This window comes from Phyllostomus hastatus, unplaced genomic scaffold (assembly GCF_019186645.2).
Source record: "Phyllostomus hastatus isolate PE091 unplaced genomic scaffold, TTU_PhHast_1.1 phas_contig_948, whole genome shotgun sequence".
Lineage (NCBI taxonomy): Eukaryota > Metazoa > Chordata > Mammalia > Chiroptera > Phyllostomidae > Phyllostomus > Phyllostomus hastatus.
This window is the reverse complement of record NW_025333993.1, coordinates 748493-765805: the sequence shown is the minus strand read 5'-3', so window position 1 is coordinate 765805 and position 17313 is coordinate 748493. Positions and strand designations below refer to the sequence as shown.

At 45.5% G+C, this 17313-nt stretch overlaps 1 protein-coding gene across 19 annotated transcripts in view; it reads left to right on the top strand.

Moving 5' to 3' along the window:
- The window catches only part of PCBP3 (poly(rC) binding protein 3), a 219144-nt gene that overhangs the window by 101294 nt on the left and 100537 nt on the right, over nt 1–17313 (top strand). For 12 of the 19 annotated variants that reach the window (XM_045852711.1, XM_045852714.1, XM_045852721.1 and 9 more), the window contains one exon: nt 17004–17086. The exons of 6 other annotated variants lie outside the window; for them this stretch is intronic. The gene's annotated coding sequence lies outside the window, so the exon portion shown is untranslated. Of the gene's footprint in view, nt 1–10704; nt 10724–17003; nt 17087–17313 lie in introns of those variants that run through there. One more of the 19 variants, XM_045852718.1, reaches the window with a different exon arrangement.

The following is a 17313-nucleotide window of genomic DNA, read 5'->3' as shown; positions in this document are numbered from 1 at the left end:
TTTCCATCTTCTAAGTTTTCCCTTTGCTCTTAGCATGCCCATGTACCCTTATACTCACACATCAGGTTTTTATTTTGGCAGTTATTTCCCTTCCTGTTTCTCTCTCAAGTGTGGAATACCACTCCCATTACCTTAAACATACACATTATTATTGGATTTACAATTTCTCAGATGACCATTCTTATTTGGTGTTTGGTGTGTCTCTTTGATTATATCAGTGTTCTTCAAATATCATTTGTGGAGATTTTCATTTTGAGAATGTCCATCTCCGGTGACTGATAGAAAGTGGAGGGGCATGCGGGCAGGTGGAGGGTGCTGGATGGCTTCTCCTGTGGGGATGTGTGCCAGCTCTGCCTCTAGGGATGCAGAGGCTGCTTCTGGGCTATCCTGCCTCTTCCCTGTCAGCTTTCACTGGAGCAGACACCACAGCCCGGTAGGAAAGTTACTGCACGTGGAGCCCCCCGTGCTGTTGATTCCGACAGCAGCTACCTGCTCAGCTTGCAGGATCTGGTTTCTCTCTGTTTGCTTCCCCATGAAACTCCCTGGCTTCCTGACACAGGCTTGCACTGTGGTCTTCTTTACAATTGTTCCTCCATGGATTCCACCCCATCTGCTCTTTCTATATTGTTTTCCATTGCTAGTTACCAAATCGATCCACAATGAGTGGCTTAAAACAAAAGCTATGTAATAGCTCATGGTTTTTATGGGTCAGGAATTTAGCAGTGGCTTATCTGGGTGATTCTGTTTGGGGTCTCTCATGAGGTGGCAGATGTTGCCAGAACTGTGTCATCTGAAGGTTGAGTGGGGATGGAAGAGCTGCTTCCAAGTTGGCTTCCTGTGTAGCTTTGGGCAGGAGACCTTAGTTCCCTACCTTTAGGCCTATCCATAGGGCTACTTGAGTGTCCTTATGGCATGGCAACTCACTCCTCTGAAGCCAGTGATCTAAAAGAAGGAATAAGGAAGAATCACATGCTTGTTATGTCCTAATCTTAGATGTCAGGACACTTATACTTTATAAGTGTGTTACCAAGTAGTCTACTCTTAGGGGAGGGGAGTTATATTCTCATGAGAGAATCATAGAACATTAGGAGTATCATAGAATCTGTGGACATATGTGAAACCACCTTACTCTCAGGGAGGAATTCCTCCAGTGGTCTCTTGGTCTGAAGTGAGGTAGTGGCTCTGGAGGTCCATCTGCACATGATCCTTGTAGATCAGACCACTTGCCTTGCAGACCTTCCAAACATTAGCCTGAATCTGGCCTTTTCCATGTCTTATAACTTTAGTGGGTTTTTCCATCATCTTTTTTGTGTGTTATGGGCTTTTGTCTAAGTAATTTAATTTAAAAAAACAGTGTGTATGTGTCTAACTTCTTTAGTGCTTGCCTTCTTGCTTATTATTGAGTTTGACACACCTTGCTTAGAAGTTTAACAAGTTTAGCATGACCAAATTTGGTCACTTGGGCAGACAGTGCTACAGCTGTCTCTAAATCTGTCCTTCCTCTAACTAGCTTCTTCGCTGGCAAAACAATACAAGTAGCAAGGGTGTTTCTAGTGCTGGGAGCATATTTTGCAGAACTGAAGTTTTGGAGTTTGAGTCCTTGAGTGAAATCTTATTCTCCATTTCTAGTCTTGGATGACACTTGGATGATAATTCATTTACGTGACATTGATTGAGCCCTCCTGGTGCTCTGATCATGTACAGGCCTTGTGTGGGCGCTGGGCACAAGGTTTCCTGATACAATCTCAGGGTTGATGATGTCACTGCAGTGTTTGCACTGTGATAACTATGGTACGTGGGGGAGAAGCCACGAGAGTGCTGTATGGACATGGGTTTGTTACTGTTTTCCTTTCATTTTTGGTCTTCTGTCCTGTCTTCCCCTGAAATCTCTCTGCAAGGAATATTTGAAAGATAATGGGTAGCAGGTGGCAGAATTAATTTTAGGGAATCTGGTTGGTTGGTTGGATGCCTGTCAGAGAAGAGGAATAGAAGGAAGAGGGGCATTCCCAGATGTGGAGGGGTGACACTGGCTGGTTCTCAGCCACCTTCAGTTTAGGTGTGTTCATGGTGCAGAAGAAGAGGGCCAGTGAGGGGCAGCCCCACTGCACAACTTCTTGTGTGGTAATTGCAGCAGTGCTGTCAGCCCTGAGGAGAATGTGATTTGCTTTATATGGACTGTTCTGCATACACGGGACATGTCTGTCAAACACAGCTACCTTTTTCTTATCCCCTCTTGGCTTCTTATAGGACACTCACTCTTTCTTCCCATGTTTACCACGCTCCTAGAAGCCTCCATCTGGTCATTGGCTTTTTTTGGTCTGGCCCCACCTTGCTCAAATTTGCTCACTAATAGGTTAGGCTTGATTTTATTTGTATCAAACAACCAGTTTAGCTTCTAATCATATAGTGTGTGTAATGCTGTACATGGCTTTTGTTATTGAAATAATGGCAGAAAATAGTTTTATTATTAGAAATGTGAAAGTCTAGTTCAAAAGTCTCCTCCCTGCTTTTTTCTTTTTGAAATAATTGTTTCTGAAATACAGAGTTTCACAAATATCATTGTGCTACAGCAAAACCAGCTGGCTATCTACTAGTTACCTCTGGTGTGAGGTGCTGGTGGTTCTGACCCTATTTCTGCCTGTTTCAGTTCATCTCACTGCCGACATGAGGCACCTACAGAAACCCAGCTGTGGGGGAGGTCAGGAAGCCACTGAACAGCTTCTGCTGGACATGGATGTAGACATGGATGTGACCCAGCAGACAGGAGCCCTGAGAAAGTTTTCTGGGAGGGGGCAGTCAGCTATGGTTAGTGCACGTGGGGGACACATGGAGTCAGCTGACTCAGGGTGTTTTTTTTCTCTTTATTGTTTTCCTTGTATTTTCTTTTTATTTTTCTTCTTTTTAAATTGTTTTTTAAAATATATTTTATTCATTATGCTATTACAGTTGTCCCATTTTCCCCTTCACTCCCCTCCCCCCTGCCCACCCCCTCCCACCCACACTCCCCCCCTTTAGTTCATGTCCATGTGTCATAAGTTCTTTAGCTTCTACATTTCCCACACTATTCCTGCCCTCCCCCTGTCTATTTTCTACCTATTGTCCATGCTACTTGTTCTCTATATCTTTTCCCCCTCTCTCCTCCCACTTCCCTGTTGCTAACCCTCCATGTGATCTCCATTTCTGTGGTTCTGCTATTGTTCTATTTGTTTGCTTAGTTTGCTTTTGTTTTAGGTATGGTTGTTACTAACTGTGAGTTTGATGTCTTTTTTTATTGTTCATATTTTTTTATCTTCTAGATAAGTCCCTTTAGCATTTCATATAATAAGGGCTTGGTGATGATGAACTCCTTTAACTTGGCCTTATCTGAGAAGCACTTTATCTCCCCTTCCATTCTAAATGAAAGCTTTGCTGGATAGAGTATTCTTGGATGTAGGTCCTTGCTTTTCATGACTTGGAATACTTCTTTTCAGCCCCTTCTTGCCTGCAAGATCTCTTTTGAGAAATCAGCTGACAGTCTGATGGGAACTCCTTTGTAGGTGACTGTCTCCTTATCTCTTGCTGCTTCTAGGATTCTCTCCTTCATTTTTACCTTGGCTAATGTAATTATGATGTGCCTTGGCGTGTTCCTCCTTGGGTTCAACCTCCTTGGGACTCTGAGCTTCCTGGACTTCCTGGAAGTCTATTTCCCTTGCCAGATTGGGGAAGTTCTCCTTTATTATTTGTTCAAACAACTTTTCCACTTGTTGCTCTTCCTCTTCCCCTTCTGGTACCCCTATAATTTGGATGTTGGGACGTTTAAAGATGTCCTGGAGTTCCCTAAGCCTCTCCTCAATTTTTTGAATTCTTGTTTCTTCATTCTTTTCTGTTTGGTTGTTCCTTTCTTCCTTCTGGTCCCTTCCATTGATTTGAAACCCAGTTTTCTTTCCCTCACTATTGGTTCCCTGTGCATTTTCCTTCATTTCTTTTATTGTAGTCTGCATTTGTTCATCTAATTTATGACCAAAGTCCACCAATTCTGTGAGCATCTTGGTCACCAGTGCTTTGAACTGTGCATCTGATAGGTTGGCTATTTCTCAGTAGCTTAAAAAAAAAACTGGCTCTGGGGCTTTTAACTCTGTTTGAGCCATCTTTTTTATTTTATTTTATTTTTTTCCTTTGGTCTGGTCGCGCCTGTCATGTATGAGGGGTGGAGCCTTAGGTGTTCACCAGGACGGGCCACCTCAGTGGCTGGGTTGTGACGTTGTATGTGGGGGCGGGGTCCGAGAAGGAACAATGGTTCCCGCTCCGCTCTCTATAGGACTTCAGTCCCCTTTGCCCTTCCCACAAGCAAATTGGGCCCCTCTGTGCTGGCTCCCGGGCGGGTGGGTTTGTTTACTTTCTTGAACTCTCTGGGTTTCTCCAAGGAGCCTCCTGTGAGGCTGAGAGAATCTCCCAGCCTCAACTTCCACAGGTGTTTTCAGTCAGTGCCTTTAGGCTTTGTTTCCTGGTTCTGGGTCCCTGTGTTGCTCAGTCTGTGTCGCTGCCCGTTTTCGCTTAGTTTGCACGCGAATGTGTGGCTGCAGACAGCCAGCTGCCTTGTGCGCCTCACTGGGTCTGCTCATGCCTCCCACGCCCAGGGTCTGCCACCAGTCCATCAGCTGCCCCTGCACTTCAGGGGTCCGTCAACTACAGTCTGCGCCCTGCGTGCCTGCGTCTGCCAGCCACCAATTTTTCCTGCCGGTACCCCTGGACCCCTCTCTGTAGGCCTCCGACTCTGCCCCTCCTTATTGGTCTGGATGTATGGTATTTAGACTTCCGTTTGGTTCATTTCTCTCTGTTCTGGTTGGTTTTTGTTTGTAAATTCTTGTCCTTAGTTTTGGTTGCTCAAGGAGGTACAGTGCGACCACCTATGCCTCCATCTTGGCCGGAACTCTCAAGGGTGTTTTTGTGCTTTTAATTTAAACAGTCACAGAACCCCAAGGTTTAAATGTTCCTTTCTATGTCTTGCATTCTGGCAAGGGAGGGAATGGTGTCATCATTCTGTACTCTTTGCTAAGTGATAATTACAAATGTGGAGACAGATGTGAGTTTCTTGGGAGCCAAGGGAGCTGAGCCCATAATGTGGTGCTGCAGGAAGGAAGGGGGTGTCGTGAGTTTGGCCCCATTGATTGGGACAGGGGCCCCAAGGTCTTGGAACTAGAGGGGAAGGGTCAGTGGTAGAGACTCAGTGTGGGCCGGGCAGGGAATCTACTCACTGCTCTCAGTGGGCACAGCCTGGCCTGCCCAGAGCACCTCCTTCTCAAACGTGGCACAAGCCTGGTACAGGAGGAGCCAGTAGGAAAGCCCAGTGCAGGGAACTGGGGGGACATGCTTCCCAAGGAGGCCAAGGATTTGGGCTAGGTTAGATCCTTTGTCTTGCTTCTCCACCTGCCTTGCTGCTTGAGAAAAACCTCAGGGTCAGCTTCTAGGGGTAACCTACTCTGGAGGGCTGCAGCCTCTCCAGCTTGGCTTTGGGGAGAAGCCAGAGGTGTCCATGCCCTCTCTGTGGGCGTTTCTCCTGTACCTGCTCACGTTGATTCCACTGTGGCCTGGGTTAGTTAGGTCTGCCTCACAGTGAATGAGGACTGGTTAGAAAGGGGCCCCTACACCAACCACTTGTGACTGCGAGCAACTTGCTTAGTCTCTCCAAGCCAAGTGTCTCATCTGCCGGGGGACTGTGGCGAATAATTAGGCAGTGCAAGTGCCTGGCTCAGAACCTCATTCACAAGGTGCCTTCAGTATGACTCCTTCTTCCCTGCCCAGGGCCACTGTTATCACAGGAACAGCTACCAAATAGAATACATGGGTTCCTCTTGAGCCCTCTCTGGCCTGACTTGGTTCAAGGACAGCGACACTGTATGTAGGGTTCATGGGCCAGCCCTCCACCCCAGCTCTGTGCACATCTGCTGGAAGTGTCTGGTGCTCTGTGGCCCACCTGTATGCTCCATGGCTATGACGCTGGCCCAGGTTGCAGCACTCTGTCCAGGTTGCTGGATGAGAGGAATGCTTAGAATATCCAGAGCACTGCTGACTATGTGAATGCTGGTGCTGTCAGTTCCTTTCTAATTAGTGGTTAACCTTGGGCCAGTCCCCTCCGTTTGAATCCTAGCTTATCCACATGTTTCCTGGGTGAGCTTGACCCATGGGCATTCTGCCACTGTCTGGAGTTCCCTTCCAGAGAGGGAAGTGTGACAGCATCTCCTGCAGGGGCTTGCATGGGGGTCCTGGGAGCAGCTACTTATACAACCAGAATGCCTCTTGTCATCTTATAGAGTTCCTTTCTAAAGAAAAGAGAAATGTTTCATGTGAATATTTTATGTGCATTTAGTGAGCTGATGAGCATTAGAGATTTAGACAAGCCCCTAGATGCCAACTGGAAAGAAGTGTGTGTACATGGTATCCTGTGTGTGAAGTAAGACAAGAATGTGTGTGGAGATCCATGTGTGTCTCTCACCTGCATGCACATACACATACACTTCTAATATATGCCCCTAGCCCTAATCCAAATTGTCCCTGGCCTTGGAGAGTCTCTGTCACCTCTGAGAGCAGTCTGTACCTAATTGGCTTGGGAGAACTGTCTTAATTATATTTGTTTAAGGCAAAGTCTGATGCCAATTTATTTTGCTCAGGTTTGGGATGGTACATGGCACTGTGTCCACCTCTGGAGAAGACTTGACTATCCTGTATGATGGCACGCAGTGCTGGGTCTACCCTCATTCCCAAGTTGGGGAACTGGTGGCAGTGGTCCTTTGGGGATGGTGACAGGTGGAATGTGTACCCCAGGTAGACTGAACAGTGTGAGCCAATGCCCATGTGGCATTGAGGTGACTGCTCCAGGTTATTGGGATTGTGCTGTGGGTGGGGTTGGTGCAGGGGCCAGGCTAGGGCCCAGAAGACCCTTACAAAATTGGACCACACTCTCAGGCCAGAGTAGGCTTTTGGTGGGTGTAAAGCAAGGAACGATGTGACCAGATTTTTAGTTTTAGAAAAATTATATTCCTAAAATGAAGAAGTTGGTAGAAACAGCAGCATAAATTAGAAGGCTAGCATAAATAAACAGGGCAGTGTCTGCACTAAAGAGCTGTGACTACTATCCCAGCCAGCAGGCAGCCAGCCTGTCAGACCCTTGGGGCAGTTTCCTTTTGTGCCTCATAGGTTGTTTGCTGTCCCATGGCTGTCTTGGGCTCCTACTTTCAGTCTGATCACCCAGGGATTCCCCCTCCCCTCTGGCCCAGGCACAGCGTCAGCCTTGCATTGTGGGGCTACTGTGGAGTAGTGGAGTATTTCCACTGACCTTCTCTAAAGTCACTGGGGATGACATTTAACAGAGTCAGAGAAAATAAAAGAAGCAAATCATTCATTCTGAATAAGGGCTGGTTGCTCTTTTCCTTCATGTCGCTGAGATTGGGAAAGGCTTAGATTATGTTCCTCTTAATAATTGTGCTTAGGAATGATGTTTTTAGTTGAATGCTTCCAGAAAGCCTCATGGAGACTCTGGGGCTAACAGTGATGGTGAGTAATGTTGGGTGTACATTATGTCTTTGAAATGTGGAAATGCAGTGGTGACTTTAAAATGGTCTACTCCCATATTCTTGTCCCTTCCTAATACTGATGTGGCAGTCCAGGTATCATTATCATCTGGAGTTTCACAGCAGAGACTGAGGGTGACAATTCACTTAGAGCCTCCAGATGTCCCTGTTAAAGCCTCACCTGTAAGCAGAGCACTGGAGTCATTAAGGATGCACTTGATTCATTCACATGGCTCATCATGGAACCAGTCTTCTCTTCCTCAGAAACCATTTGGTATGGACCGATTTATGTCCCTGAACTCACACGTGGAATTCCTTGCCCCCAGTATGACTGCACTTGGAGACAGCACCTTTAAAGAGATAAATAAGGTTAAAAGAGATCCTAAGGGTGGGGCCCTAATCCAACAGGACTGTGTCCTTATAAGAGGAGCAAGAGACACTAGAGTACTCTCCCTCCTCTCCATGCAAGGACACTGTGAGAAAGAGGCTATTTCCAAGTTGAGAAGAAGCCCCTCACCAGGAACCGACCATGCCCACCCCACTCCCCGATCTCAGACTTCCAGCCTCTAGAAGAGCAAGAAACAAATGTCTGCCATTCAAGCCACCTTGTCTATGGCAGTATGTTGTGGTGCTTGAGCTGCCCAAGGCACCGTGTTTTATGTACTCAGTGGCTGCATTTTTGGGAGAGTAATCTGCTGTTGACCTGTCTGAGGACAGGCCCCATCAGATACAAACAGATGTCACTTATTGGTCATTGAAAAGGTTCGGGATGAGTATGTGGTTGTCAGGGCTCTCCACAACCTGAGAGCCTGCTTGCCCCTTTGGGCCTCATGGCTATTAACTTGTTGGTTCTTTACAGCTGGCTCTTTGGGGCTCTTTTTCAGCAAATGGGAAGGCCAACACATAGTTAACAAGAACAAGAAGAGTATCACTGTTATGTGTCAGACACTTTTTAAGGAAAAACATATTTATATGTATATCTAAATATATGCAAATACACACATTCATTATTATCATCTATCATCTAGCTACACACATACACATTGACATAATGCTCACTTTTGATCCTAAAAGCAACTCTGAGGTAGCCACTTTTTAATTGGAGTACCATTCACACAACATAAAGTTAACCATTTAAAAACGTACAATTCAGTGGCATTGAGTACATTCACAATGTTGTACAGTCACCACATCTGTCTAGTTCTAAAGCATTGTCATAGCCCCCAAACAAAACCTCATACCTATTAACCAGTCACTCCCAACCCTTGCTCACCCTGTCCTGGCCACACCAATTTGCATCCTGCCTCTGGATTTGCCTATTCTTGACATGGCACAGAGACAGAATTATACAGCGTGTGGACTTTGGTGTCTGGCTTCTTACACTTAGCATGTTTTTGGGTTTTTTCCATATTGTACCATGGATCACAATTTCATTTGTTTTTATGGTTGAATAATATTCCACCAACGTCCAATATTAATGGACATTAAGGATATTTTCCACCTTTTGGCATTATAGATAGTGCTGCCACGAATATTCTTGTTCAAGTTTTATCTGAACACCTATTTCACTTTTTTGGGACATATCCCTAGGAGTGGAATAGCTGGGTTACATGGTAGTCATATGTTTAACTTGACGAACCACCAGGCATTCTTTTATTCCTATTTTAATAAATGAAGGACCTTATGTATGGGGAGGCAGAAGGACATGCACAAGGTAAGTAAGACAGCCCTCTGGTGACAAAGGCAGGTCTCCGTTGGCCTGTCCTTGGGAAGCCACCACCAGGCCCTGGCTCCCTGGCCTGTACGTCAGACTCTGGCTGGGCACCCCCAGGCCAGAGCAGTGAGACAGGGCAGTGATGGGCTCAGAGAGGAAGGGTGTCCATGCTGGGCCTTTTCTGGAGTAGGAGAAGGAAGGGCCCTCCAAGGGATGGACAGTGTGAAAGAGGGCACAGAATCTCAGTGAGTTAATGAGCTCTCATGGTTTGGGATTTTGTTTGATTGTTTGATAAGGTACCTGTAGTTTTTAGTCCCTGGTGCTACCCAGGTTGGCCAGAGCCACCAGCAGTGTCCTTGCTTGGCAGGATGTGTGAGCTTCTGTCTTTGAAGCTGTTCCCTGATGCTTACCCTGGTGGGATTGTCTTCTAACCTTTTTAAGGGGAGACCTCTGGGCTGTGGGAACACCCTCTGTGTGGCAGCCCTGGCAGAGGCAGAGGCCTTTGAGAGAAAGGCTATTGCTGTCTTTCCCCTCAGAGGCCCCCTCATGCTCCCCAGCAACAATCTTTCCACAAGATGAAGATTTCTGCCATTAGAGACACTCACTTTTAGATATGGTGTTACTTGGCTTTGCTTTTACTGACAGTAAATTGCTTAAGGCACTTCAATTACACAGTGAAAATCATTAGCAGAATTCTTGTTACTTAGCATCAGACTGTGGGATTTAATCGTGGTTTCTTATGGGTGGCAAAGCAAATATATCTGAAGGGAGACTTATTCAGATTTCCCAGAATATCATTATCACATTCTTGTGTGATAGTTTCCTGGTAATTCAACTTGATTTAGTATAATATATCAGCATGACTTTTCTTTACAAGTTATGGAGATTTAAATTTGTTTAGCAAAGAAAACATTGAAGACAGCTCAAAACTCTTGTTTAATGTGTTCATTGCATGAGAATCTGATGGTTTTACCTCCTGGAAACTTTCATTCCTTTTGCCCAGAGGACAGAAGCAGGTGGAGGTCACTGGTGTGGACCCAGCCACCCATTGCCTCCTCCCCTCTGCTGCTGCCCCTCTCACCCAGGTGTGAGAACACCACTGCACTGTCCTGTGGGAGCACAGATCCGCAGGAGGCAGCAGCAGCAGAGGGCTGTTCCAGAACACAGGACTCCACTTGCCTCTCAAGCTCAGGGGATTTGTCACCAGTAGCAGCATTCCAGGTTTTGGATGACATCACCACAGGCCCGAGGGCTCCTAGACTGACTTGTGCACAATCTCCCTCCCTCCTTCATTCGCCCTCACTAGCTCCTTGAGTTCATTCACTGCCTGCAGCCCAGCTGAGTTTCTGGGCCCATGAAGTGCTGGGGCCACCAGTATTGCTGGTACTTTTTCCCACAGTGCTCTCCTGCATCTCTTCTGTGGTTTGAATCTACAGGAAAAGTTTCCACCATTGACAGTGCTGTAAGTAAGACTTGCTCCTTGGAAGGTGGGAGGGAGATGGCATTTGCAACCCTGGGTTAGAGACCAGGTGACAGTGTGCCCTTTGTTGGAATCTGGTGTGCCTGCAGGCTAGAACTGCCCTTGATGGCCTGTTGAGAGCACCATTCCCTGTGGGAACTGAGGGATTGGTGGGTCCCCAGGGAGTGCCTCACTCCCATTCTGTAACTGCCTCCCAAGGCATCTATGCATTCCCATCATCAGAAAGGGAACTGGCATTGGGCTGATTACAGTAATTTCTCTAATGCTAGAAAACACTAGTGCCCGAGTGAAATGCAGGCTGGCCTGGCTCTGTGTCACCCCTCATCATAGTTCTCCTTTAGGTCCCAAAGCCCTACATTTCTTTTACAGTTTGTCTAGACTTTACTTCATCTAAAGCTGTTTAAATTCTAATATAACTTTGTTTCACGATAGCCTTATTTCCCTTTCTTCTTAGATGGCCGGTTTACAGTTTTAAAATCTCTTACGAGTTTTTGTTTTCTTTCTCCTCTGAAAGCACATGACAGGCTGATGACTGAAACCACTCATGTTTCTTTTTGTACATATTTCTGAACATATGTTCTTCTTCTATCTTCTGCTGTGTTTTGTATGCGTGTGTTTTTTTTAACGTGGTAGGATGTTTTCATGGCTTTGGTATTTCTTGAAAGAGAAGCCCATTCTGGTCCTATCTGGGCCCTAAAGTGTGTGAGCATAGTATGTGAGGCCCTCATCTCTCTTAGGGCCTTGTACTTTGAGCTGGGTGACAGACAGCTCACTTGGGCTGGGCCTTATGCCACTTTAGAAGCTAGCAGCTCATGTAGGATGTTGACAGGAGGCTCCATGACCTCTGGCTCCTACATGGCACCCCATTTGGCTGGGACCTGAGTCTCCCTCCAGGGCACACTCCTTTTCTGGAAGGTTTTCAGAGGGGCCTCAAGGTTCCCAGCCATCCATGCTGTCATATTGGAGCTTACTGAAAGACTTCCACATTTGTGGCCATGAGTGGTTTGTTTTTCTGACTTCTTTGCATGACTTATTGGCAATTAGGGAGATGGAGAGGGAAATGGGTATGGTTGGGCCAGTGGCCTTCTTCCACCAGTCCTCCCATCCTACCTCACAGTGCTTGCTTCTTCCCTTTCCCTTAGTCAGGAGTCTGCATCACTGTCCTTGACAGAATCACACCTTTGTTATGACCTTGCTGCTCTTGGTGCCTTGAACCAAGCTGTGGATTTTGTAACATTAAGCTTTCCTGTGCTCATGTCCAATAGATGATACATTTTGAGGCCAGGACAGTGGGCTACCTAAAATTCTACACAGATGATGTGTTGAGTGAATTCATTAAAATTTGGTTGGTATTGAGTAAAGACTTAGGGGCTTTGGTTGATTGTAAACGTAACAGTGTAGTGTGATGGGTGGCTAAAAAGTAAAATTTTAATCTTGAGCTCTTTCTGAGCAGCATATTGGCCTGACCAAGGGGTGGGGGCAATGTCACTGGAAGAGTGTGCCCATAATAACAAACATGATCACTACAGCATCTATCCACTGTAGCCAGGCTCAGAGCAGAACAATAAGAATTAGAAAAAGCCAACACACCGGGTCCTGTGAAACATTATTTCCCAGGTCACAAGTTCTTATGTGGCTCAGACACTGCAGAGTGTGGGTGGGTGGGTGGGTGATGGGAGGCAGAACCAAGAGCAGGATGGACAGCTGGGCCATATGCAACATAACTGGGACCTGTGGTAGAAACTAAGGGATCCAGAGTGAATTAAAATCTATGAAAAGAATCATACATTTTCTACAATTGAAAAATATAGGATCTAAAATGAATAATTCACTGGACAGAAGACTGGACATAACAGAAAGCAGGCTTAGTGAGTGGGTAGCAGTTCAGTGCAGGGTATCTGTATTGAAGCACAAGAGAACAGAGAATACAAAACAGAATGTGAGTGACCTGTGGGCAGAGTCAAAAGTCTAATGGAATGGAATGAGTTTTGGTGGGGGGCAATGCGTTAAAAAATATTTGAATTAGGTGCCCTGGCTGGTAAGGCTCAGTGGATTGAGTGCCAGCCTGCAAACCAAAGGGTCGCTGCTGGTTCAATTCCCAGTCAGGGCACATGCCTGGGTTGTGGGCCAGGTCCCCAGTAGGGGGCATGTGAGAGGCAACTACACATTGATGTTTCTCTCCCTCATTTTCTTCCTCCCTTCTCTTCTCTCTAAAAATAAATAAATAAAAATATCTGAATAGGTAAAGGCCATGGATTTTTCCAAACCATTGAAAGATATCAATGCTAGATTCATGAAACAGCCTACGCTAAAATGTGTAAGTTAAAAAGGAAACAAACAAGAATCACCCTTCTCACATCTAAGCACACTGTTGTTGACAACTAGAGACAAAGACAGTCTGAAAAGCAACCGATTTCAAGATGGCCCATTGCTCTCCCAGGAGCCACGGCCCGCACCTGGCACAACTCTCATGGCCACGCCTCTCCGAGTGGAGCTGCGGCTCCCCTGCTCATGCACATCTGTCTTCTTATCTGATCCGTTCCTTTTTTTCATAGTTTGTACTCAGACCAGCAAAATACAGAAGTGCCTCACGTAGTGATGGATCAGGCAAGCACTTTTCTCCACAGTTGCTCTTCCAAACTACACCAGATTTTGGAGCACCATCTTTTCCCCTCCATACAATGACCTCTTTACCCAAAACAGATTAAATAAACAAACTGTACGGAGTTATATTATAGCACTATGGTTTTAAAAAAGAAACTTATACCAATTTCTTCTTTTTTCTTACAAGTATTTTATTAGATTTAATGCAAAGTATTTTAATTTTACTATTATGAATTTTAATATTTAAAATTTTCTTACTCTTCTTCTTCTTATTTTTTATTGTTGTTCAAGTAGAGTTGTCTCCATTTTCACCTCACCTCAGCCCACCCCACCCATCCCCTCCTCCCACCCTTGAACCTACCCCCTTTGGCTTTGTGCACATGTTCTTTATACATGTTCCTTGATGGACCTTCTCCCATTTCCCCCCATTATCCTTTTCCACCAGAAGATACGGAATGAATGTCACTGCATGCAGTGTTTGGATGAACAACAATAGGTTCATGTGTGCATCATGTGAGAGCTGCCACAGCAGTCACATCTCCCATCATACTCTCTTCTGTTATGAATCTGTTTCTGTGTGTCATCATCCTGTCCTAATGGTGCTATGCTGTGCTACAACTTGTAAATGCACTCACAGTGCAAAATAACCATGAACCTCAAAAGGCATATAAATTGGTGAGGAAAATAGTGCAGAAATTAGAATTATGCCTTCCAAAGAGTGGCTCTCTTGTACCATTCTCCTCCAGCCAGACCACTGGGAAATCCTGTCCTCTTCCTCTGAAGAGGACATACTGTCAAGCCTTCCTAATATTGCATTTTGAACAAATGCAAATTGTGTTTCTTTGCTTTTAAATTATTTATTATTATTTTATAAGTGTGTTTTTACCATCCAAGTCATATTTTTTCTACCTGTGAAAATTGTTTGGTTATCTTTGGTTGGGATTGAACACATCATAATTTTTCCATTACAATCAGTGGGTTCGTTGTTTCCCTCTATAGTAGAAGGGTTTTCAGAACAAAATAACAGCCTAAGTGAAGGGAAGGTGTTTCAGCGTTCCCATTACTCCTTGTTCTTGCCAGCACTTGGCAAGGAATTGCCAGACTGTTATATTTTAGGCAGTCTAGTGGGTGAGTATTTACATCTATTTTTGTTTTTAATTTGCATATCTTTGATTACTAATGAGACTTAAGTACCTTTTCATGTGCTTATTGGCCATTTGGATCTCTTTTGTGAAATGCTTTTCTCAGTTTTACCCATTTTTCTATTTATGTCTACTGGCCCCAGATGTTTCCACAGTGATTTTCATGCTAGATAAAAGTGTAGTGAAGTATAGGAAATCTTTAGGAGAGATAGAATTTTCTCAATAATATATTTTCAAACATGTGAGCACGTAGGGAAAAGCAATGCTCATGCACCCATGCTGAAAGAGCTCCTTGAAGATGGGACCAGACACCATACAGAGCCATGGAGTGAGGGTGTGAAAGGTCAGAGAAAGTCTGGTGGGGACCCCACGTGCACAATATACAGGGAGTGTGGAGAACAGGATGTTCATGTTGCAGGCCTCACGAGAAGCAGTAGCAGTGTGCATGGCAGTGGTGGAGGAACATGATGAGGAGTGAGCAGGCAGAGGGGACCAAGGGCACAGTCTTTTTGCTTCATGCTCTTCCAGGCCAGTTGACCAATGCATGAGGCATTTAAGAGCATCACATAGAGATTATCAATAAAAGAACCAAAAAATAGTTAATAAGGACTCACACCATGTGAATGTGGTAATTCCCATGCCATCCATGGTGAATCATTAATTGTTCTGCTTCGTGGACAAAGGCCATGAGCAGGCCTTTCACACACAAGGTCCAGATGTTCAGTGAACATAAACAAGAGCTTAAAGTCTTGAACAATTAAACTGATATGGTAACATTTCACCTCTCAATTTGTCAGAGATCAGAATGTGAACAGTGAATCGTGTGGGCAGTGGCTGGAAGGATAGTACTCATGAACTTGACGGGATATAATTTGCCTAGACCTATATGTAGAAGGTTTTGGTTAACTTCTCTGAAATTAAAAAATGTACAGTATTTTACTTCTCATGCCAAGGTACCTCTGAATGTGCTGATTGAAGAAAACTCTAAGATATATGGAGGTAAAGAACACTATGCCAGGTGTAGAGCAGGCGTGTGTGTCTCCTGCCACACACACAACATCGTGGATGGGCTCACAGGGATGGCACCAGGGACTGTGAGGTCAGCAAAGCAGGAGAGAGTCTGACTTTTCTTTGTTTATGTTTTCACTCTTTATACTTAAATATCTACAGTTTTGAAGAACTATGAAAACTACCTGAGACCAGGAAGAGTTTTAATTGTTATTATTGTTAAAAGAATCTACGTGTATTGCCAACCTTATTTCAGACTCATGGTTGGTTACTATTATTTAATCACTGAGAAACCTGAAACACAAAGTGAAGTAATTCACCTACCACTTTGGGAACACACAGAGCAGAGAATGTTCTGGCACCATTACGGCTCCTACATAGAAGGGACACAGAATAACAGTCATTAAAATGCCGTAAATAGCACCGTGTCCTGAATTTACCCTCACCCTCTGAAGGAATTGTCTGTCCTGCTCCTTGCACAGGAGCGCATCCCAGAGGCCAGCACTATGCTGATGGAGTGGGATCTTCCCTCCTTGTGACCCTGACAGCTGCCTTCCCTCTCTGAGCCTTATGCCCACTCTGTAAAAGTGGTGATAATCATACCTGCTTCCTAATCTGGCAGATATTAGGTATAGGATAATAATAATGAAAATGCTTGTAAAAAATAAAGTGCTTAAGTATTGTTAGTTTCTCCCCCTTTTAGGGATTTGGCTTGTCTTTTTAATCCAGTGCCTATTTCTGGAACATAATTCTTTGGGTATGAGTAGGATAATGACTGCATCTTGAAGTTTCATCTAAGTTTTTTAGAAGCATGTTCCTGCTGCCCGCACTCTATTAAGGAGCCTCCTGAGACCCCAGCCATTCCCCAGGGGGGCTGGGGTTGGTGGCCCTGGGTTACTGCACATGGAGTTTCAGGAAAGACCTCCCAGGAGGGTGACAGTGCCCACAGGCAGGGCCTCCTCCTCAGTTGCTTTGCTCCATTGAAGTAGGCATAGGTGCTTGGCTGGGGTCCACAGCACACCGGGTACCTCTGAACTCTTCCAAATGTGTTGCCAGATTTGTAAAAACACATTTCTGCTGTATCCGAGGGCACTTGCTGTTCCAACAATGTGTTTTAAGTCAGAAGCCACAGTAAGCAGTTGAAGCTTTGAGGTGTGGTTCAGGCTCTACAGGCTGCAAGGACAGGGTAAAGGACTTTGAATAGATCAGAGCAGAGGCAGGGAGGGCACCTTGGAGACAGTGGGAGCACCCATACGGGGCATGGACAGGAACACACAGTCAGGGGCACACAGTGTCCCTTCACCAGGGAGCAGTGCCTTGACCTATGAAATTGTGTCTAACAACTGCTGATGGGCACAAATCAAATTTCAAATATATCAGGTGTTCATGAACCCCCAGATATGAGAATGATAAGTAATTGGGGCCAAGTGGGATTTCAAGGTGTGCCATAACATTGGCCTTGCTGAGTTCATCGGGTAACGTGACACTTTTCCCTTGCTTTTTGGTAGATGGACAGTGTCCTCACCCTCGGGGGAAGCAGGTGGGCTGGCAGGACAGGCGTCCACAGGCCGGGAGAAGGAGACACTCCCAGGTACTCTCATCTACCCCTGCTGGTGACCTACCTGCCCGGCCCCATCCTGTTGCAAACAATGACTCACCTGTGACCCCTGCCTCTCCTGGTCTGCTTTGCCCACCTGTGCCCTGCCTGTGCCCGACCTCAGTGCCTGTTGGTTGACCCACCTAAGCCCAGATCTTGACCTTCCCTTCTCCCACCCCAACTTGGGGCCTGGTCCTCACTTCTGGTTGCTCCCTTTGCTT